The sequence below is a fragment of the Camelus ferus genome, chromosome 27 (genome assembly GCF_009834535.1).
Source record: "Camelus ferus isolate YT-003-E chromosome 27, BCGSAC_Cfer_1.0, whole genome shotgun sequence".
Taxonomy (NCBI): Eukaryota; Metazoa; Chordata; class Mammalia; order Artiodactyla; family Camelidae; genus Camelus; species Camelus ferus.
Genome location: NC_045722.1, coordinates 17,286,031 through 17,308,626, shown reverse-complemented (window position 1 = coordinate 17,308,626; position 22,596 = coordinate 17,286,031). Strand labels below are relative to the sequence as shown.

The 22,596-nt window shown below is 42.7% G+C and overlaps 1 long non-coding RNA gene across 1 annotated transcript; it reads left to right on the top strand.

Annotated features, from left to right (window-relative positions):
* Positions 1-14,424: 14,424 nt before the first annotated feature.
* Positions 14,425-22,215, top strand: LOC116660168. Its single transcript, XR_004315522.1, has 3 exons — positions 14,425-14,522; positions 20,468-20,658; positions 21,261-22,215. It is a non-coding gene; the product is annotated as an uncharacterized LOC116660168 (long non-coding RNA).
* Positions 22,216-22,596: the final 381 nt, after the last annotated feature.

Sequence of the window (22,596 nt, the reverse complement as noted above, 5' to 3'; positions counted from 1 at the left end):
CAATAGAACTTGGATATTTGAGATGGGAAAAACATAATGGGTAACTTTTAAAAAAATCTATGCACAATATCATTATTATGTATTATTAGTAAGGTTGCTTCCTTGCAAGGAAATGAAGCTGATTTTAACTAATCCAAGGGAAGGGAGTTTACTGAAAGGCTCTCAGGGATTCAGAGGCAAGTAGATCTCAGGTGTGCCTGCTATTATAAAAAGCTGTATGCATTTTTGTGACACAAGGCAGTCCCAGAGGCCAGGAAGCAGGAACCACAGTCAGAGTTTTGAAGCTCAAACAATATGATCAGGATGTGATGAAACCCAACTATTTTGTCTCTTCATTCCTCTAGTCAAGATTCACAATCTAGGATAAGAGCTTCCATTTATTCTAATTATGCCCCTTGGCTAAGAAAAGATTCTTTCCACAGAGGAAGAGGAGGAAACAAGAGTTCTTCAGAGGTGGAAAATGATACTGGGAAGCCCCCTAGAACAATAAATGTTCAACACATAATCTAAGGAAAAGTGTAGAGGGTTATCCAGGGGCATGCCCCCACCCTCCTTAGAACCGGGCTCCCAGCAGGTGCACTGGGTTATTCCCTGGCTCTTCTGCTCTTCATCTCAGCTTCTGGTTCCACTCTTATTATTTTATTTCAAAAGCAGCTACTCTAACTTCAGCATCGACTTTTCTTCTCTCTCCTATTGCAAACCTCTACATCCCCATCTTTAGATTTGTAGCAAGATGACCCTAGAACCTAGAAAAGAGGGGAAATACAGACTCAAAGGTCTTCTGCAGGATGAACCTTAACTTAATTCATTGTTAGAGGAGACTTCACTGTTTTTATTTGTTTTCATTCCACCAAATAAAACTCCAACACACGGATGTTTCTCTAAAACAGACCTCTTTATAAAATTAAAAGAAAAAGAATCTCTTCACAGAATGCAAGTTCTATAATATTACAGAGCACTTTCTTCTCATTTAGATTTATTTTTAATTCATTATCTCATAGCAGAGGAGTCATTGCTGTTTTGGACTTTCGGGCATGTCAATATGTCAAACAACTTATGCTGACTTTAAGCTCCTTTATAATGCATATTCTTGTCTAAAAAATAAATTTTCTAGAGTACAAACTTTCCCCCTGGAAGTTTCCCATAAAGTGGCTCACTTAATGAAAAAAAGTTCTTAAACTTAGTGGGGAAAAAAAAACTTTCAAGCTTTTAAAATCATCTCTCTCATGATTAGAATTCTAATAGGAGTAAAAGTTTAAAAAATACTAGTTCATAATGAAAGAAAAATCAAAATAGAAGACATGAGAGATTCTTATGCAAATATTTATTTTTAAAAATCTGGAGAAGATTTTCTAGGTTCAAATTCCTCTTGTAAATCACAATCATCATCACACACTTGTTGGTCTAATTATTTGAAGTACTGTTCTGTGAAAGACTTAGAAAAAGTAATGGGGGTTCAATATCCAAAATTCTCTGGAACAGTCTTTAAACATTAAAGTCAGATTTTTTTTTAAGCCAACTAGATTAAATGTCAAAGCAAACAAAATTTCATGTATCGATCGATCTATCCATCTATTGAATGTGAATTCTTTTCTTTTCACCAACAATTAAAACTTATCTGTGCCTGAGCCCAGTTACAAGGAAAACTTCCCTGCTGCCAACAGTTTCTTCTAAGTTTGAGAACCTCTATTGTCTTTCCTCTGGTAATAAATGATAATAATTAAAGGCAAATACACAATAATTAGTCACACTAGGTTTATCCATCTGGTGTACCTGTATCCCATCACTGTGTCTTTGAAACAGATGACAAGCAGCATATTGCAGCACATCCTGCTAATGGGTCTAAGTGGGAAATGGGGAGGTAAAGAGGTCATTGGAAAAAAGGTCAGCAGCAAAGAACAAGAGCGTTATTCCTTTTTTTTTTTTTTTTTTTTTTTTTTTTTAATTTAAAGTGGTCCTTGCCCATTTAGCTCTATAGCCTCTAAAAACATACGTGCTTCCACAAGACAGGAGTCAACTACAAGAAACTCACCAGGCCTGGGGATGTCTGTGGAAGCTGTTGACTTAATTGCTATTTAAATCACAAGCACCATGATCGTGACCCTAGCTATTTTTATTGCTTGCTTACTATCTATCAGGTACTATGTTCCAATTTAAAAAATATGCTTCTCTGCTTCTGAAAATTTTACAAGGTAGATATGAAGGTCATCCCAATCTCTAGGTGAGAAATTGAGTTAAGGAGAGATTAAGTCAATTCTCCAAGACGACTCTATTCACTGGTTCTCAACCAAAGTTTAAAGAAAAGACATTTTTGGAAGATTTCACAAAATATTTTGGAGCTGCCTGTCAATTATCTTAGTTGGAGGTTAACTTTAAAATAGCATACCTCGTTAAAAAAAAAATAGCTTAAAATATTTTTGGCCAAGCTTTAATACACAATATAGACTTTCAGAGCTTAAGTTAACATGGTCTTCAAGCCCTTTGAAGGGATAGGATGCCAGAAATAAACATAGGAACTAAGTTTTATATGTGAGAAGGCACATCTTGAATAGACAATCAAAGATGCATAACAAGTGAGTTCTTCTTCCCCCACAAATCCAAGAGAGATGGTCCTTCACCGGGGTTATTGTATCTCGCATCTATTCTTCGAGGAAGAAAAACAATATTACTCAATTTGGCAGCTGCCTCTATACATAACTAAGGCCTGAGATACCCCTTTAGTCCACCTAGCATATTCTGTACTTGGTGCAAGTAACTCTGATCTCTTTTCATGTTTTTAAGGCTTGAGATGCCCTCAACACGGGTATTCGTATATACTAGGGGGGCCGTCACCTGTTAGCCCATCTCTTCCCCTTTGCTGAATCTGTCATTAATTTCCCACAAGTAAAACAAAAACAAAACCAAAAAAAAAAGATTTCTAGTGGCTTTTTTTTTCCCCCAAAGGGGAAGATTAGGCCCTTCCAGATTATTAAAGATAACCATCCTGTATTGCCAGTGTTTCTCTGGGAAAACATTCTTTCTAAATTGCTGTTAAATCTGCACATTCTCAGAGACCCGTGAGATGGGAAGAGAGCAAAAAGGGATGGTGGGAGATAGGACTTTCAGAGGAGAGGAAAAAACATCGTAAGTGCACGTTCTAAACAGGTGGAATAAGAAATGGTACCTCCACTTGCTCCGTGTAAGAGAGAAGTATGCGAAAAACAAGATCAGGGTTTTGCAATCAGTGTGAATTGTTATTCACCCACCACTTCGGGGTTTTGCAGCTTGTCTTTTGAAGCAGAGATTTCTCCCAAAGCAGGGGCACCCGTTGCTGACTGTGCAGTCACAGCGCCACCAGGCAATCAAGGCGCTCCCATCTGTGGTGAAATCTCCCAATTTTTCTTGTAAAGATCAGATCCTTCCCTGCTAATGAGCTGACTAGCGGCAGGCAATGTCGGATTCGATTCAACGGCTGTGGTGTAAAGCAGTGGGAATTAAACATGAAAACCAGCTGAGGTTTCCCCCCAACCTCCAAGGCTGATGCTCCCCTCGCTCCAAAATTCCCTGCTTTGCATTGATTTTCAAGATTTTATTCAAATAGGGACATTAGGCACGTTGGCTTGATTACACCACTATCTTCTGTGTGTTTCATCTTTCTCTGCAGGACAGAAGTCACCCATGATCTCAGGCTGGAATGGTAGCCTGGTCTCTTCTCTTCCTCTTAATTCCACATCCAACTTGATAACCAAGAACTGCAAATTCTGCACCTTTAACGAGTATTAAATCTGTTTTGTCCTCATCTGTTCCATCCCTACCACCAATGTCTTTTGATAGATGTTATTTCTCGTGGAGTTTTTCCAGCAGCCTTTAAACAGTCTCTCCTTGCTCTCCATTGCCCCCTCCCCTAGCTTCCACTTTTAATCCAGCATCCATATCGCTGTTAGAAAGGTTTTTCTGAAACATAAGTAGGATCACAACACTATTTTGGTGAAGCCTGAATGTGACTTAGAGATTCCTCATGACATGACCACAGACCCGTGTCCACCTTCACCTCCAGCCCCTTCTCTGCTCGAAACTCCTTACTCCCTTTCCAATGAAACTGTGCTCTTGTGACAAGCATCATGCCTGTCCTTGCCTTCTGTCCCTCCCCCCAGGCCCCCTGACATATCTAATGACTTGTTTCCTTGGTGGGGGGTGGGGGGACTGGTGATGAGCTCCTATCAATCCTTTAAGGGAGGAGTGGAAATAGGTTACATTTCACACAGTTAATGCAATGTTGCTCAGCAGTGTTGATTTTTGAGCTTCTGTGCTCAGTGGAGTTATGAGACTCTGTCTGGGATTGGCCAAAATAGTGCAGAAATAGGTTAGCAATGTCTTCCCAGGGTGAAGTGAGGAGAAGGGTTGGTCTAGTCAAATGTTACTCCTTCCATGAAACCTTCTCCAACTCCCCCTGGAAGGACTCATCAACTCACTTCTTTGTGTCCCTGCAACATCTTCAATGTCTCTATTCACAGGATGTGTGGTCATTGTATTTAGTACATTATGTATCTTTTCTTTACATTTAACTGTGCACTTCCGTTTCCCAGGGGCATATATTAGACTCAGGGGCTTACTAAGTGTTTGTTGAATGAATGATGGTCTACTTGTTCTTTTCTGACCTCACCTTAATGCGGTTCTAGAACAGAGTTTGGCAAACAGCTAAGGACCGCCTGCGGTCCAAATCCAGCTGGCTCCATGCTTGTGCAAAGTATCGTTGGAACAGAGCCATGCCTGAGCTTTTATTTAGCATCTATGGTTGCTTCCTGCTACAACAGCAGACAGAATTGAGTGAATGTGGTGGCAACTCTGTGGTCCGCAAAACGTAAAATACTCACTATTTGGCCATTGGCAGAAAAGGTCTGCTGACCCCAGTTCCAGCACCTAAAAAGAAAGGCTGAGATTTTACATGTTGTACATTGTTTCTGTAACACAATCCGGGGAACTTCTCAGCATGGAATCTAAAGTGTTCAGCCCAAGTCGGGGACCCTCAAGGTCAAAAGTTGCTTCCTGAATGTCTTTGGGCTCTGCAATTGATAAATGATTTTTATTTTACCACTTGCAAAAAAGTTTTGCCCAAAGGACACTTCACTGATGGTGAAAAGACCTCTGATCACTAGTATAGTGTTTCATGGCTCTTACGAAAATGTCCTGGGTTTCATGGCTGTAACAGCACTGCTCTTTGAGATCATTCCAGCCCTTTGCCTTGTACCCATTTGTTAATAAAATTATGCTTAATGAAGGGTCTAATTCCTCTAATAGTCATATCCATGGTTTGCCTTATTTTACCCCTAAAAGTCTCCTGATATAATTCAGCTAGCGACAACCCAAGTGGTCTGACTGTCCCTTGTACGTTAGATGGTAATCTGCTTTCAGAGCCCACCCAACTGATGGGGAATCGGATCATCCAGGTTCTAATCCTGATAAACGTCCAGTTAAACCCAATACACTACCCGTTAACCTTGGGAGGACCATGTATCTTTCTAATCTTCGGCATCCTCCTCTTTAAAAAAAAAAAAGGAAATGACAGCTGCAAAAATCTCTGTAGATTGTTATGAAAAATCAATTATCCCTGAAAAGCACTTGGCAGAGTTGTCGTCAGAAGCAACATACCATTAGCTTTCTGTCTGTTTTGCTTTCTTCCTTTTCACATCAATTCATCTTGCCAGCTTCTCAGGAGGAATTAGGTCTTTCAACATAAATGTATCCACCTCCAAGCGTCAAGATCATACCCATGGCCTCTTTGACTTCCAGTGTCAAGAAATCATGGTTTACAGACGCCTGAGGGGGTCAGATGCTACCATTCTGAGTGCTCTGGTCTGCACCAAGGTGAGCTTGGAATGGTTCTAACATGTCAGCCCCAGCCTCCGAGCAGCATACCTCTGAAAAAAGTAAAGCCACTCTCAAGGTATCTGACCTGTCAAGTCTCCTCAGGATGTTTTCTAGATCTCAGAGTGGAAGAAATCTGCCCCTTTTTCTCACAACCAAGGCACCCTAGGTGTAAGCTGTGGGGCCAGTCTGGTCTGATGGACGCATCCACAGCCCAAAGCATCTAGGAGTGAAAATTGTGGCATAATCTCACTCTAAGAGTTTTGATTCTAAGTTCATTGGCCTAGAATCAGAAAAAAAAAAAATAAATAAGAGGCAGAAAAAAGAACATCTATTTTTTTTTCCCCCTTGAGCATTACTTTTCTGATTCCATCCTGGAAACCAAAGAAAAACATGTTTTGATTATATTTACAAGTGTATCTAATCATCTTGGAATGTTGAACTCCATTTTATCTTTGGGAAGAGCCATTAATAGAGCGCCTCTGGGCATGCAGCTCATTAGCCTTCAGGGAGGTCCTCGGTGGGACACCAGGCACCAAGGGGCAGCCAGGGCAAAGACGACCCTCTCCTGCCTAGCACGTGGCTCCCCAACATGCACGGCTCCTCCCTCGGGGACCTGGAGGCACAGTAGGGTCTTCTGCTGTTTGTCTCTTTAACAACAAACATTTATTGGCAGCCTGGACAGTTGGAACCACCTTCAAACTGCTGTCACTGCTGTGACGCTCTCTCCCCTCACTCCATCCATCTTACTCTGCTACCAGAGCCATCTATCTAAATCACAAATCTGATCATGTCACTTCCCCTCTTAAAAACCATCAGTGCCTTCCCATTGTGCAAAGGATAATGTCTCAAACCCTTTAGAAAGACTCATCAGCATTCGTGATCTAGCCTATCAGGTCTCCTTGGCAAATCCATCGTTTCTTTAAAAAATCAAACTCAAGTATCTTTCTTCATTCCTCCCCCCGACACCAGTATTTCATCACAATGGATGCATGTCTTTAGTACTAAAATACTTTAGATATCATAAAATAATGTGAACATAGCTGCCTATGTCATCTGCTCTATTTTACACTCCATGAAGGCAGAAACTACGCCAAACTTCTTTTAAGCTCCCATCTGACACCATGATCAGCAAAAGGCTCCGTGGAAATGCTGAATGAATGCATGCAGGACTCGGTGCTCCCACAGATTCCTGACTGCATCGCACTCCCAGAACCTTCATCTTACACTGCAGTCCCTGGTCTCTCGCAGCAGATTTTACAGTCTTTGTGGGCAGAAACACTGTATACATCTTATCTTCTGCTGTCTTAGGCTTCTGTATGTTTCAGATGTGTGGGGAAAGCTTAATAATGATTTGTTTAAAAAAAGATTTAAGTTTTTAAAATTTTATTTATTTCTGTATCTATTGGTGGAGGAGAGTAATTCTGTTTATTTATTTATTATTCTTAGTGGTGGGGATTGAACCCAGGACCTTGTGCACGTTGAGCACTCACTCCACCTCTGAGCTATACCCTCCTCCCCGATGATTAAAGTTTTTTAAATGCTAAAAAAATAAACAGACCTGGAATCTACTCCCAGGCAACTTTCTCTCTACTTGGATGTAGAAGAAAGGACTCTGATATCAGGTAAACAAAAGTCTAATATCCATTTAAAAAGCCTAAGATTTAAGAAGGAGGCATAAAAACAAAGGATGACTGTAGACACGAGAACAAGAGGTTACTTTTGGTTGCAAGGATTTAGCTCTTCAACAAACATGCACTGAGCACCTGGTGTATGCATGGCATATGCTCTGAGATAGATGGGGTATCTCTCTTCAAAGAACCAAAAGTTCGAGTGAGACGGAAGCTTGGGAAAAGGTAAGATAAGAACATAGTAAGTATAGCTCTAAACAAATTGCTATGGAAATTCATAAAAAAGGAGGAAATAACATTATTTTAGAGCAATTTTGGAAGAGCTTAAAGGAGAAGGTAGCATTTGAAGATCATTGGTTCTCCTGACCTAGATTTGGGGTTAAACATTCTTATTCATCAGCTTATAATGTGTTTTAATGAGGTGTCAAAATTAGCACTATCCCACAACAATCACCTCACAGTTTAAATTGGAAATTAAAATAAGAAAGAAGAAGGAACAGGAGGAGAAAGAAGAAATGACTTATCAGTAGGTTTATTCCTTGACAGGCTATCATTCTTTACCACCATTACAGAGAATCCCAGTAATAGGCATTCTTGTCTAAAGGGCCAACCACAAGGCACATTTCTATCTGTGTATTTAAAAGGGTTTGCAAAGTCCTTTACTACAACCTGTTTCATTTGATTCTCCTATTAACATTATAAAATAGATAATCTGGTAGCTCCAAGCTAATTTCACATGTGCTAAAGTTCAGCAGAACTCAATCCTCTAAGTTTCTTCAAGGAGTCAGATTAGAACCAGGTTTCAACCCCAGTTTCCCAGCTCCCTCAACTCTGCTATTTCCCAGAGTTTTGGAAAGTTCTTTGGCTGGATTTACTTTTATAAAAATAATTGCAAAAGCTTCCCTGAAATCAAAGTCTATTTATAGTGAGCCAAAACTGGCCTCCCTGGCTTTCTCCTACCGTCACACTACGTCATTTGCAGAGCACTGTTTAGTTTTTCCATCTCCATCTGGAAAACAAGGGTTTTGCGTTAGAAGGAATTAAGGAATTAAGTTCCTGAGCATAGAATGATAGAATAGGATAGAATAGGATATGATAGCTCCAGAGGGAAACAGGAAACCTAAGACACTTTAATAGTGTGACTCCATCAACAGTCTACTCAAGCAATAGAAATAAAAGCAAGAATAAACAAATGGGACCTAATGAAACTTACAAGCTTCTGCAAAGCAAAGGAAACCATATGTAAAACAAAAAGACAACATACAGAATGGGAGAAAATTTTTGCAAATTAAACCGACAACGGCTTAATCTCCAGAATATATAAGCAGCTCATATGACTTAGTAAGAAACAACCAAACAACCCAATCCAAAGATGGGCAAAAGACCTAAACAAGCAATTCTCCAAGGAAGACATACAAATGATCAATAGGCACATGAAAAAATGCTCAGTATCACTAATTATCAGAGAAATGCAAATCAAAACTACAATGAGGTATCACCTTACACCAGTCAGAATGGCCATCATTCAAAAATCCACAAACGACAAATGCTGGAGAGGCTGTAGAGAAAGGGGAACCCTCCTACACTGCTGGTGGGAAGGCAGTTTGGTGCAGCCACTGTGGAAAACAGTATGGAGATTCCTCCAAAGACTAGGAATAGACTTATCGTATGACCCAGGAATCCCACTCCTGGGCTTATATCCAGAAGGAACCCTACTTCAGGATGACATTTGCACCCCAATGTTCATAGCAGCACTATTTACAATAGCCAAGACATGGAGACAGCCTAAATGTCCATCAACGGATGACTAGACAGAAAAGAGATGGTATATTTATACAATGGAATACTACTCAGCCATAAAAACTGACAACATAACGCCATTTGCAGCAACATGGATGCTCCTGGAGAATGTCATTCTAAGTGAAGGAAGCCAGAAAGAGAAAGAAAAATAACATATGAGATCACTCATATGTGGAATCTAAAACAAAAACAAAAACAAAGAAACAAAGCATAAATACAAAACAGAAATAGACTCATAGACATAGAATACAAACTTGTGGTTGCCAAGAGGGCGGAGGGTGGGAAGGGATAGACTGGGATTTCAAAATTGTAAAATAGATAAACAAGATTATATTGTATAGCACAGGGAAATATATACAAGATCTTATAGTAGCCCACGGAGAAAAAAATGTGACAATGAATATATATATGTTCATGTATAACTGAAAAATTGTGCTCTACACTGGAATTTGACACAACATTGTAAGATGATTATAAATCAATAAAAAATGTTAAAAAAAAAATAGTGTGACTCCATCATCTAAAATAGAAGAAGACTAAGGTTTTTGAACAAGAACAGAGAGAGGCTGCCCAACTTCAGTAAAGGCAGATAAGCGCCATCGTGTGGGTCCATTAACACCAGCTGCCCGGAGCAGTGTTAGGAAGGCTGCTGAGGTCAGCATCAAGAGTGCTCTGTAACCATCAGTACATCATAGCTATCATAGGCTGGGGTCCTGCGATTCCACCCCTGGGGATCCTGATTCTGTCTCGCTCAAGACCCCCTTACTGGCTGGCACATTTTTAGATGGTGATGAGAATTGAGTCCTTCGGCCCCTCCTGGCCTCTGATCTTTTTTCCCTGAGAGCATTCTGCTGACTTCAGGCCTCTATGCTCTTACCTTTCAGAGCATTTCTCTCCTATGTGGCTCATTCATTCTATACTTTAATATAACTGCTTACTCTCCATTCATTTACCTTATAGGTATTTTTTTTCTATAAATCTCCTAGAAAAGGGTCTAAAGCCAAATTAAACCAAACAAGAGTCAGAATATCAAAGCTAAATTATCTTTTGTGATGACTTACAACTGGCTTTTTTTTTAGCTCATACAATTAATACTGCTTAATGTAAAAAATTTGAATACAGAAAGTATGAAAACCAATATATGTGTATATATGCATGACTGGGACATTATGCTGCACACCAGAAACTGACACATTGTAACTGACTACACTTCAATAAAATACATAAATAAATAAATAAAGTCTACTGAAGCAAGTATTTACTACATTCCGCATCTACAAAAATAAGCATTAGTAATATCATCTAACAATGCTTTCTTTATTTTTTCTATTAATGTATAAAATTATTAAAGAGAGACTTTATATGCAATTTTGTTTTCTACACTTTTACATTCTGTTACAATAAAAAATTTCCCACAGGTTTTATTCTGAAGCCTTTATATACTTTTAAATACCAGACTTAACATATTCATACAGAGTCTCCAGTCTCCCTACTAAAAACGTGAACTTCCCTCAAGCCTCCTACTTTAATACATTGGTACCACAATCTGCTCACTAATGCTTGCCGCAGATTGAGGCATCATCCATGAGTCTTTGTTGTCTCCTTCTATCCCAGGCGGTGGGATCACTAACTCTAGAACACATCCTGCATTTTACTGGTCTCCCTGCATCCCTGCCCCATCATCTCTGCCCTGGACCACATCGTTTTCCTCAGCTGGCCTCCTGACTCTGTCTTTCCCCTTGACCCCTCCAAAATCCATTCTCCATAGAGCAAACCTTAGTATCTTCTTGATGAATTTCATCACATCTCTCCTCTGTTGAACACCCTCCTAACACTTCCCTTTTTTTTTTATTTAATTGAAGTACTGTCAGTTACAATGTGTCAATTTCTGGTGTGCAGAACAATGCCCCAGACATGCATGTACACACATACACAACCACTTCCCTTTAGATGCAGAAAAAATCCACATTCCTCGCCATGGCCGATGAACCCCGTCATTCTCTCTGTGCCCGACAATCAATCTGCCCGTCTCCTAAAACTCTCGCTCATTAACTAGAACTCTCGCTCATTCGTTATCTGAAATGATCATACTGTTTGTTGATTTGTTGCCCACTTGCTTGTTTGTGTGTTTACTGCCTGCTTCTCTCCACCAGATTATAAGCTCGGTCTCATGCCTGCGCCTGTCTGCTTGTGCCGTATCTCCCCAGCCTTGAGTGGTGGCTGGCATATGGCTGGCACTCGACCAGCATTTGTTAAATGGATGAATAATATTCCATGACAAATTGTTTCAGCTCTCCTTCAGTTTTAAAACATTTATCTGCTCAACACATTCCTTCGGCTTCAAAAGCATTGATGTATCTTGTAGCTTGATGATTCCTCTGGCCTGTCCGTATTCTCACCCATCTGGTCTCTGCAGCCCCCGTGTGTGGCATTTCGGGATCTGGGTCCACAGTGCCTTCCCTGGCTCCAGCTGGGAGTCTCCCTTCTGTCACCTCTCCTGCCAGGGCATTTTCACTGATTGCTCCCTTCCTCAGAGCACTGAGACCTAGTCTCCCATCTCTTCTTGAGGAAATTTTGTGGTGATGCCTCCCTCTGCGAACTTACATCCTAGTAAGAGGAATGGACAGTCAACAAATAATCAGAATAAAATCACAGCAACACAGTGGGATAAAGAGTTTTGAAGCCACGGTGTAGTGAGAGATCACAGAAGGCATCCTTGAAAAGGGGATGATGAGGCTGAAACCTCGTAACTATGGTTAATTTCTACTTTCCCTGCGCCGTGTCATAGCATCCTCTTGCCATATTTAGGTGCCACTTTTCCTTTTCCTCTTAGTCTTGCAGCTGCCAAAGGACTGATTTCCTGTGTGGTTCCCAGCATTTATGCACTGCAGACATCTCCAGATATAAGGGAGGGGAGGCAGAGAGAAGGAGGTGGGGGTCAGGGGTGAGCAGAAGGAGGGCGGGGGAGGAGGAGAGCGGAGGGGAGTCGAGGGGGAAGCGGGGAGAGCAGGGGAGGGGAAACAGTCTTTCCGGTTAGGTGTTTGTGACTGAGAACTTGACTCCAAACCCTCCACGTGAAGGTGGCATTTGGCGAACCAGCGTGCTCTGAAACACAGCAAGGATTTTAGTGCCAGTGCAATGCATTCTATTTATTTATGTATTTATTTCTTTTATTGAAGTACAGTTGATTTCCAATGTTATGTTAGTTTCCAGTGTATAGCAAAGTGATTCAGTTATACACAAATATACATATTCTTTTGGTTTATTACAGGATTTTGAGTCGATGTCAATCACCCTTAGCACTGCCTGAGAATCGGATCGTCCCCATGTTTTTGGCATCCTCTCTTGCTTCCATAACTTGCCTGCACTGTATTAAAGAGAAAGGATTGCCTAGTGGTCCATTGTGCATGTTTTCTTTTTTTCCCTTTTTTTTTTTTTTTTTGGCCAATGCAACCTTTTCAAGTCCTTCGAGGCCAGTTCGCATTTGGAAATATAAAGCCCAGTTAAGTCAGAGCTAGCTTCGAACCTTGCCTCATGTGGGGGAGCAAGGACCAGCTCCAAGCTGTACAAGACCCTCTGAGCCTGTGCAGATGGTGAGCAGAGGCACGACCCTGGACTTGTAGGTGACGCTGAGGGCTGATGAGAGGGGAGGTAGAGACAGCAAACGGAGCCAGACCATCTCCCCCTTTCAGGCAGCTTCCTTTAAGACTGTAAATAGCACAGTGTCCTCCTCTTCTTGCTCCCATCCCTGCTGCCCTGCCCTCCTTCCCCAGCTGTGCGGAGCGGACTGGGGCTTTCACAGGGCCACCCAGGCTGCCTGGAGGCCAGATGCAGCTTAGAAAGAAGCATAGTGGCCGGAGAGCAGGAGGGCTCCCCGCCTGACCCCAGGCACAGAGGAGAATGCCATAGCACCCACTTGAGAGGTGGAGGACCGGGAAGGCACAGAAGCCAAAAGTCAATATTTATTGAACATCTACTTGCATGAACCTCGCGCTCTGGTCGGCAGCTGACACAGTCCTCTGTTTGAGTGCTCACTACAGCCCTTGAAATATTAATAAGTCATTTCACAGAAGAGAAAGTTGAAGCTCAGTCCCGCTGAATGTCTTGTCCAAGTTCACATCACTAAATTCAGGCTCTTCCGCCTTGATTTCTAGGAAAGCACCAACAGCCTCTCCCTACCTGTTTCTCAAGCATCCAGAATGGCAGCAAAAGCTTAGCAGGCAGTGGTAAGCACCGAGCCAAAGCACAAACTCCTGTTTTCAGGCATGAAGCTATTTTTCATGCATCCGGATGATATGAACAAGTCTGGAGATAAAGTCCACCGGGAACGTGATGGAGCCGGCGTCAGAATCCGTGAAGCTGGCACTTCACTTAGCCTTCCTGAGCTTTGTTTTCTCAGTCTGTATAACAAAGCTCAAACTGCCCACCTCATAAAACCCCCGTGAGGTCAGAGACAATAAGACAATGCAGCACCTAACCCAGTGCCGGGCCTCTGCGTGCCTACAAGGCACGTTCATTGTTGCCGCATTTACCGTTGATGAGCACATGGGGTGAAGGGCCCCGGGAGAAGTGTGTCGGACATTTGAGTCCCCGCGCTCCAAGGTAACGGACATTCCTTCCTGGCCTGGCTTAGGCTAGCCCTGCGGGGTTTAATCTGGCCTTTCTAGCACGTCTGTCTTTTTGATTTCTCTTCTCTTTTCCTCTTTAATGTCCTTGGACTGAAGTAAGATCACGAAGTTCTTTGCAAACAGGCTCGAAAAAGGTGTCAGGCCCTGAAGTTTGGGGCCCTCTACGCCAGATGTCAACATCAGGGCGAGATTCTCTCTCCAGGAAGGCTTCAGGCTATTGGAACTAGTGGGTGAATTCTTTGCTTAACGGACAGATTCCCCCAGGGTGCGGGCCACATGATCTTGCGGGTATAATTCAAGACCCTATGGATATACTTGAGGCTTAGTGAAGAGGGTCTCAATTCCAAACAGACAAAGCCCAGCACAGACCCGCATAAGGGAGGCACTCTGGGCCAGACAACGTGGCAAAAATATTTTAAAACTTCTATTTTGAAAGAGACACCGTTGTTTTCATACAACCAGGCACATCCCTGAAATGGGGAGAAAATGCCAAGTCAGAGGGAGGAACTTCCCTGCAGATTATCACCCGCCTTCATCTGCTCCAGGCCTCGAGCTGTGTGGGTTGCCATGGCGACGCAAGGCTGACCTCTCACTTTTTACTCTTCCAGGAGCTAAAAAGGTAAAAACGAGCCATTTGGTCTCAAATGAAAATCAACCTCTCTCAGTTTAAAAGATGTTAAATCGCTTTCCCTTCGTCAAACCTAATGTTCCGTAGCCAAGTTTTTTAGAAAAAAGAAAAGGGAAGGAGGGGTTGCAGTAAGGGAAGAAAGCCAGCCAGAGGTCTCAGCGCAGAGATGCGGGGCTGACGCTGCAGGGGTGGCCACTGCAGCCCGGAGAGATGCAGCGGCAGCCCGCGGGAGGCAGCGGCAACTTTCTCCGAGCTCACAGTTGGCCGCTGACTTGTTCTGGCCCCGTGATGCTAGCTCCAGCTTTCTCGCTGCCTGCCTCATCTGCTGGCTTTGCGGTGGTACCTGGTGCGGCTGGTCTGCGGGCTTTTATTTTTTATGTCGAGGGAAGTCGGTTCAGGAAATCAAAATATTGCTTGAACCCCATCGCACTGGCGCAAGCCCGTTATTATCATCGTGCTTGGTGCAAGTACCAGGGCCGGCAGGCAGGATGCTTTCATTTGCTGTGATGAATTTGCCAAAGTGGCTTTCTGCAGCCAGCCAGGTTGCTCTGCCAGGCTGCCGGGAGCTCCATCACTCAGAGCTGTGAGAGTAGGACCGCCCAGGCCAGGGATGCCTCCTGTTGGCTTAAAAGTGCCGGGTGGGCAGTGGGAGAGGTGGGCCGTGTGTCCCTGGGCAGCAAGCCTGGCGGTGCTTGGGAGCTGGAAGCAACTTGCTGCCTATTTCTGGCTTTCTGATGCAAGGCAGGGCAGCTGGAAATTTTCCCTTCCTCCTCTTTCCTCTCACTCTTGGTCGGTGGAGGAGCAGACTGCAGTCTGTCCACCTGCAAAGCATATGCAAAGGTGGCAGGGCTGTTCTTGGCTTCCAGTGATTCACTGGTTTCATTTTGATGTAAGTTTCTAAAGCAAGTGGGCTCGAGCTGTCAAACCGTCCTCTCCATGTGAATTACCCTTAATTATAAGCTAGGCAAGAACCAGTGATTTATCACTACCAGGCTTGTTTTTCATCCTTTAACTTCTCAAGAGTGGTAATATTGAGAAAAATTGGAAAAAGTAAGTGGATATAGGGAATGGGACTAATTCTTATCAAAAAGAAAAAGAAAAAAAAATTCTTATCAAAAAATTCTTATCAAAAAAAATTCACAATATCCTGGGGCAAAATCTTAGGGTTTTTTTTTTTTTTTCAGGGATCAAACATACAGGAAAAAAAGCAATTAGTGACCAATTTCAGTAAGCCCAACATCAACATAAGCAAAACCAAGTTATAGATGAAAACCTGGAGAGGAAGAAAATGGTGCCCACATTTGCTTGCTCATTCATTCATTCAAAGGTTGTAACATTCTTTGCTCGTATTTCTCCCAACTCTGATAGCACTTGGCAAAGACCTGCTAGTTTAATAAGCCTAGGCTTTATTTATATCATCATCTTCTGTGGCAATAAAACTTAGAGAAAGAGCCTTTCTCTGCTACATTCATGACATCTCTTGGATTCCACCTGAAATAAGTCTTTTTCATGTTACACACACACACACGCACACACACGCACACACACAGAGCCATCCCTGGCACACACACACACACACACACACACACACACACGGTCCATATTTCTATTGAGATCGCTGTGGTCATCTTACCTTCAGAGGTCATGGCTAAGCCTATGCTCTGAAGACAGTTTAGTTGCTCAGACTTTTTAATTAGCTGGCATTTAAAAAGTTTAAAGGGTTAATGCTTATTAAGGGAAAGAGAAAATACTCTACTGCGCCTGCGTTTTGATCTGAGGTTCAAACCATAGATGCAGATTAAAATGGCCAGCCTCATCGCTACACACAGTCCCTTTCTCTGCCTCCTGGTCCCTCTTCTTCTCCCCTCTCCTCAATCTTACAGATCTCTGTGTGATTAGAGAGCTGCAGATAAGTGAATGGCCAATGGTATTCTATGGTTTCAGTGTAGTCTGAAGATTAAGTCCCTATGAAAATAATATATCTTTTCTCCTCTCCCCACCCCGTCCCCACTAGAAGCAGCTGCTTTTCACATTTAAATGTAGCAGGGGTAACAAGAGTCTCTTTTATCAGCTACTCCTATTCATAAGGCATTAAAATACATGCCTTCTTAATCCCTAGTGCAGCTCTAAGGGGCTTCAGCTTTGTGCTGAAATAGTACGTATCTTTTTAAAGTGGCTGATGGAAATCATCTTCTAAACCAAATCAGTCTCTTAAAAGCAGCTCTCCCCAAGGTTTACACAGAACATAAATGGAGTCCCGGACACAGTGTGTGTCCAACCTCCCCCCTCCGCCATAAAGGGCTTGAGAAACAACGCCAAAGTTTGTTTATAAGTAGCCCAAGCGACTTGGCAAGCTGTGTCCTCCCCTCTCTCCTCCTTCCCACCCTGATCGCATGCCCAACTTCGCAGCAGCACAACTTGGCATGGCGCAGCACCTCTTCTGGGAAAGGCATTTCGACATAAGCCAATCAGCATTCCCTGAGCAAGGTCACTTTCAAAGACAGCTCTTTCCAAAGGCAGAATCTCCAGGAGTGGAGGCAGAGGGAGTAGGGACATGGATCATGGATTGGGTAGAAAAGCACCTGGATTCCCAGTTAATCCACAGGCATCAAGAAGAGCATGTGCAGGACTGGTGAATTTCACAGTCCCTGAGAAAGCTAGCTTGTAGGCGGGTAACTGATAGAAACTAACAGAGCAGCATGATATATGCATATTATAAATACGTATGGATTCGCACACAAACATACATTCTCTGCATCAAGTAGTAGCATTGGTTCCATGTACAATCGTCTAAAAATAGCATTAGAAGCACTCTTAGTACAAAGGGTACATTTAAAACACAGACAAAAATAAATACTCTGAATTACAGTTAACTCTTGTGGCTTTATTTCTATTGACCTTAGTTCCCTAAAATCAAGTCTTTCTTATATGTTTAAATTAAGAGTGGCTCTTTAAATAAATTCTTTAAAATATATATATATATATATTCAAGCTTCCTTCACAAGTATATATCTAAGTTTTTATCTTTGGTAAAATTAGTGGTTTCCTAGCCTCTGGCATTATTGCTACTGAAAAAGAGAAAAAGGTGGCAGAAATATTTGTGATATTTTGTGTTCCACTCTTTCTTACTCCCACTTAGAAGCTTATAGAAGATATTTCACTGGGAAAAAAAGTAACACATTCTTCTAACATTGTTTTACTCAAAGTTCCAGCTTGAAAGTGTAATTTTTTTTTTCTCAAAGCAAGTAAATGTTGCTAGAAGTGTTTTGGATTTTAACTTCCTTTAGCAGGTATCTGTTTTTCAATTGCTGTGAATCTTCTGTTTTCTAATTCTCTCTGTTTTCTTGATTTGTGGCTGAAGAGCTGATGGGTGTTCTCTGCCTTGTGCAATGTGTTTCTTTATACCTGTAAAATGTCACAAAGTTATAAAGTAGGAGGACTATCTCCAGGATAAGATCTGCCCCCTCCCCCATGCGCTAGTCAAACACTGAAGATGGCCGATAGGAACAGAGAAAAATGCACGCAGGAAAGAAATGTACACATAAAAATGTCCCAGCATTTCCTCCCGCTGCTGAGAAGTATCCATCTCATAAGGGTCGTAAGGTTTTTCATCAAAGGAGAAAAATCATCAGGTAATTCTAAATACCCTTTAATACCATTAAAGGAAAACTTAATTCTAATCACTGAAATTTATTGAAAAATTTTACTTTCTGGGGATAATGGTGATTACTTCTCAATCATGGAACCTGACTGCCCTCTTCTGGATGTAAAGAGAAATCATACCAGTCCCAGAGACTGTGAGGACCTAGACAAGCTGATTATTCTTTCGCTGATTACACGTTATGGCTAGGAAATCTGCAATAAAGAGATTTCCACTTGCATATTAGAAGTTGACCATGACTGTAACTACAAACTCAATAATCTGACATCCCTGGCGCTCCAAATGGGGTGCTTCTTCATTTCTTGGACAGCGTTTCTGACTTGAGGACTATTTTATTTTGTTTGAGATCCTCAGGTGAGACCCAAGCATTTAAATCAGGCCAAAGTGAAGAACAAAAATTCCTTTGATATTTCCACAACTTTTTGAAAAACTGATATTCAGGGGAGCCATGCTTTCATAAACCTTGCATTCAGTGTATAGAAGGGTCTCACACTTACTGAAACGTCTCAAAGTGGCTTGTCAATAATTAACTAGACCACATTTTAGAGAGGAACAAAAGTGAAATAAAACTTTTTTCAAATAACATAAAAATATTAAAAAAAAAAAAAAACCTCTCACACAATGCTATAATTAGATGGGATTTCACTTGGTATTTGGTAGAAGGATTATCAATTGAATAATCCTAGATCCATTCTTTTTTTTCCCCTTTATCTGTGTTAGGTGATGAAATCTTACATATCAGTATCGTAATTAAAGAGCTTTGGGTTTCTCTCTTTTTTGCCATCTTACATCTGAAAAATGGTATAACAAATTCAAGATGATTGATAATGCTGGCTAGAGAGTCATTAAATGCCAAGAGGAAAAAAAATTTACCCTCAATTATAATTGTGATACTACGTCAAACAGATAGAGGAAATCCTAATTCTGAGCTCTATTAAAATGCACTTATTTCAATTTCCAGTTGCTATGTATGTCCTATTAGCAGGCTGACATTTTGAGTAGTACACTAATTCATATGAATTGGGTTTTAAATGAAAGCTTTCAAGTCAACCTTTATGGAACACTGCATGTGCGATAAGCCCAGAATTAGCAAGAGAATGAGGTGATACTTTTTCACCAAGAGAGCTTCTCAGATGAAGGAGTGGAACCCGAGCACTCCAAATTATAAAATGCTTTCATTTCAAGGGCCTCGCTCCTAAGTAAAGTGCAAGCTGATTTCACTATATTTTTCTCTTGAGACCTATTAAGTAGTTAGGAGCAAATATCATTCGAGTCTGCAGTTAGAAAATTAAAGGTCAGAAGTTTGTGTGTGTGCCTTCCCAGGTAGGGTCTCAGCTGGAGCTTTACCTGTTGGGCACCGTAGCTGGGGATGGATTCCAAAACACCAGGCAGAGTGGGTTAAGAACACACAGAACTGAGCCAGGCTCACATAGGTCAAGATCAGTAGGAGGGAAAGAAAGTGGAATCCACTGACAGAATATCCTCTAGAAAGGCCGTCAGGTCTGCAGCGGGGCTCTGTGTTTTGAGTGGAGAGACCCTTCCTTCTTGTATATCTCATTTGATGGGACAAGGGTCAGGGCTTGGAGAAGGGGAGGTGGGCTGTTCATCCCCAGGTAGTCTAACTTGAAGATGTCCAGACTTGGCAGCTGTCAGGGAACGCTAGCTGTGCACATGTGAGCTTGGACAGGAGGATCTCACAGTCTCCCTGCTGGGGGAACAATCCTGGTCTGACTTGAAGGACCTGAGCCGCTATTTTTAGCCAGCTTGTTGTCCAGGGAGCCCAGAGTGGGTTCCCAAGGTCATGTTTAGCCAAGCCTGCTCAAGCATCCGATTGCATTAATGGAAGAACACTGGCCTGGGAGTCAATTTCTTCCTAAGCTCCGCCATCTTGTGATCACCGTCTCCACCATGGGACCATCTCCTCTCTTCCTCAGTTTACTCATCCGTAAAATAAGGTGATCTGCATCCGATGCTTCCTAAGACACCCTTCTAGTCCTAATCCATATATTCTTACCAAGTCACTTATTTTCATTAAACTGCAACACTAGATTGGGTACCCAGTTACCTCCATGAGTAAAGAACACCAGCTAATTGCATGACAAAAAGTCTGAAGTGTTATAAAATTTTCATATCAGCTTTTCTCCTTAGATACTAGATTAAACAAAACATCTCTAAACCTTTAGGTTTATGGTTTGCTCACTTATGTAATAAATCTGGCATGACCTGTGACTCTTTTTTTTCAAGTTAATAAGGTCATTGGTTTCTCTTCCACCAGAAATCCTCTTCTGTTCAGAACCAAGAGAAAAGTCAAATCATCGTGGTCCAGGCCTTCAGGGGAGAAATGGAGAGACCTGACAGCATCTTTAGATGCAACGTTAATGATGCAGCAGGGATGTTCGGTCCTCTGGTCTGGGGAGGATGCTCGGGTGGAATTCATGCTGACCCCTTTGGAAGGAGTCCTGTCAGGTATAGTTTCCTCCTGTTCTGCTGGACAAAGAATTGTGACAATCGAGGCTGCAGGCTCAGCTGTTAACTGTCTTGTGCCAATAAAATCTCCCCGAGCAATGACAGCTATGGAGAAATGGGGCCAGAGCTGGGGATGCAGAGAGAGAATTCAATGAAGATAAAGGATAACGTAAACCAAATAGTCAGTCATGCCTGCCTTGACTCCAGAGCAGCTTACCTACCACCATTTAAAACACTTGCCCTCAATCACTTGAACCTTTGCAACTTCCTTGATGGGATTACAACAAAACATGCTCTTAGAATATAAGTTATGTGCAGGCAGATATTTTTGTCGGATTTGTTCTTGGCTGTACCTGCAGCACCTGGGCCAGTGCTTGGTGCCTGGTCGGAGAGCAGTACATACTTGGGGAGGAGGTGGAGGCGGTGGAGGTGAAGGTAGAGTTGGTGGTGGAGGTTTGGATGGTGATGGAGGTGAAGGGGGTGGAGGGAGCAGTGGAGGGGGCGGAGGTGGGCTTGGAGGGGGTGAAATTGGCGGTATGGAGGTACAGTGGTGGATGGATTGTGAGAACTTTTTGAGATGGATTTTGTTGACTCGGGAGCAGAGGCAAAAAGAAGTGCAGAGACCCGGAGAGAGTGTGATAGAAGACCTCATATGGGGCAGCTGGAGTCCCTGGTTTCCGCTCAGCCTACAGACAGAGGACTTCTTCAGGTTTTAATGATGAGTCAACAAATCCCCTTTGTATTCTTCTGTAAGTCTGAACTTCCTGTAAGTGTGTCCCTGCCTCCGAAACCTCGGGCCCTCCTCTCCCTAAGCTTCCAGCCAGCTCTGGCCCTACCTGAATTCAGCCACCACTGATGGCTGGTCACCCCCGGGGCAGCCTCACTGTGAGGTTCAGATCCCCCAGCAGCTCTGCCAGAGAAGTCCAACCGACAAATCTAATCCATTCAGCACGCTCCTTCAAACCTCCCAATGGCTCCCCAGGTCCTTCCTACAGGCTAAAACCCTGCCTTGTGTCAGAGGCACCCTTCTCCCCTCCTTTTCTCCAGGCTTAATTCCCCTTCAGAGCCTAATTCACCCACCCTGTCTGCTGTGTGCACTTCCATAAAAAATCCATCACACCATTCCACACTTCAACCTACCCTTTTCTCTATCCCTCACTCCATCCTCTTCCAGAAAAATCTTTGTACATTCTTTGAAATCTCTGCAAGACCCCTTCATACCCATTCTCCAGATTCCATCCTTTGAACCCTCATTTTCCTCTCACCCCTTTTGAAGGCTCCTCTCCCCAGGACACCCTGTCTTTTCTTCCCTCATCAAGAGTGCCCCTCCTTGGGGTCCCCTTGACATCTGGACCTGTTTCTGCCCCTGCACACCTCGCGCTGTGGAATCACTGACTGCTCTATCTGAGAACAGAGCTGGCACGTGTGCCCAGCATGGAGCTGCCATACCATCGAGGATGCTTCTCTTTCTTTTCCATCCAGCAGTTCGTGCAGGATGGCAGGCTGTACCTCTGCTAGCTCGTTATCTGAAACTAAGGGAAGAGATGAGAAAAAGAAATAAATATTGAGAGACTGAGAATTTCCTCTCTGATACCAGTGTGTCCCCTAGAAGGAAATATAAATCTGCTCAGTACTTAAGAGCAGAGAGAAACTGATGGAGACTTCGGAACCTCAACACAGGATCGGCCAGGGAGGACAGTCAGGTCCTGCAATTTATCGGTTGGGTGTGGAGGTGGGTTGGGAGCTGCTAGGAGTGTATTCAAAGTTTCATTTCCTCAGCCAGGATGCTCCTTGTTTAGAAGACATTTGATTTGTGCACTTGGGGAGAATCGTGGCTGGGGGGGTGGGTTCTGATGCACCCCTAAATCTGCATTCTTGAGTGCCACCTACAGAGGGACCACAGAAATGAGCAGGAAGTAGACGCTTAACCATAGAAGA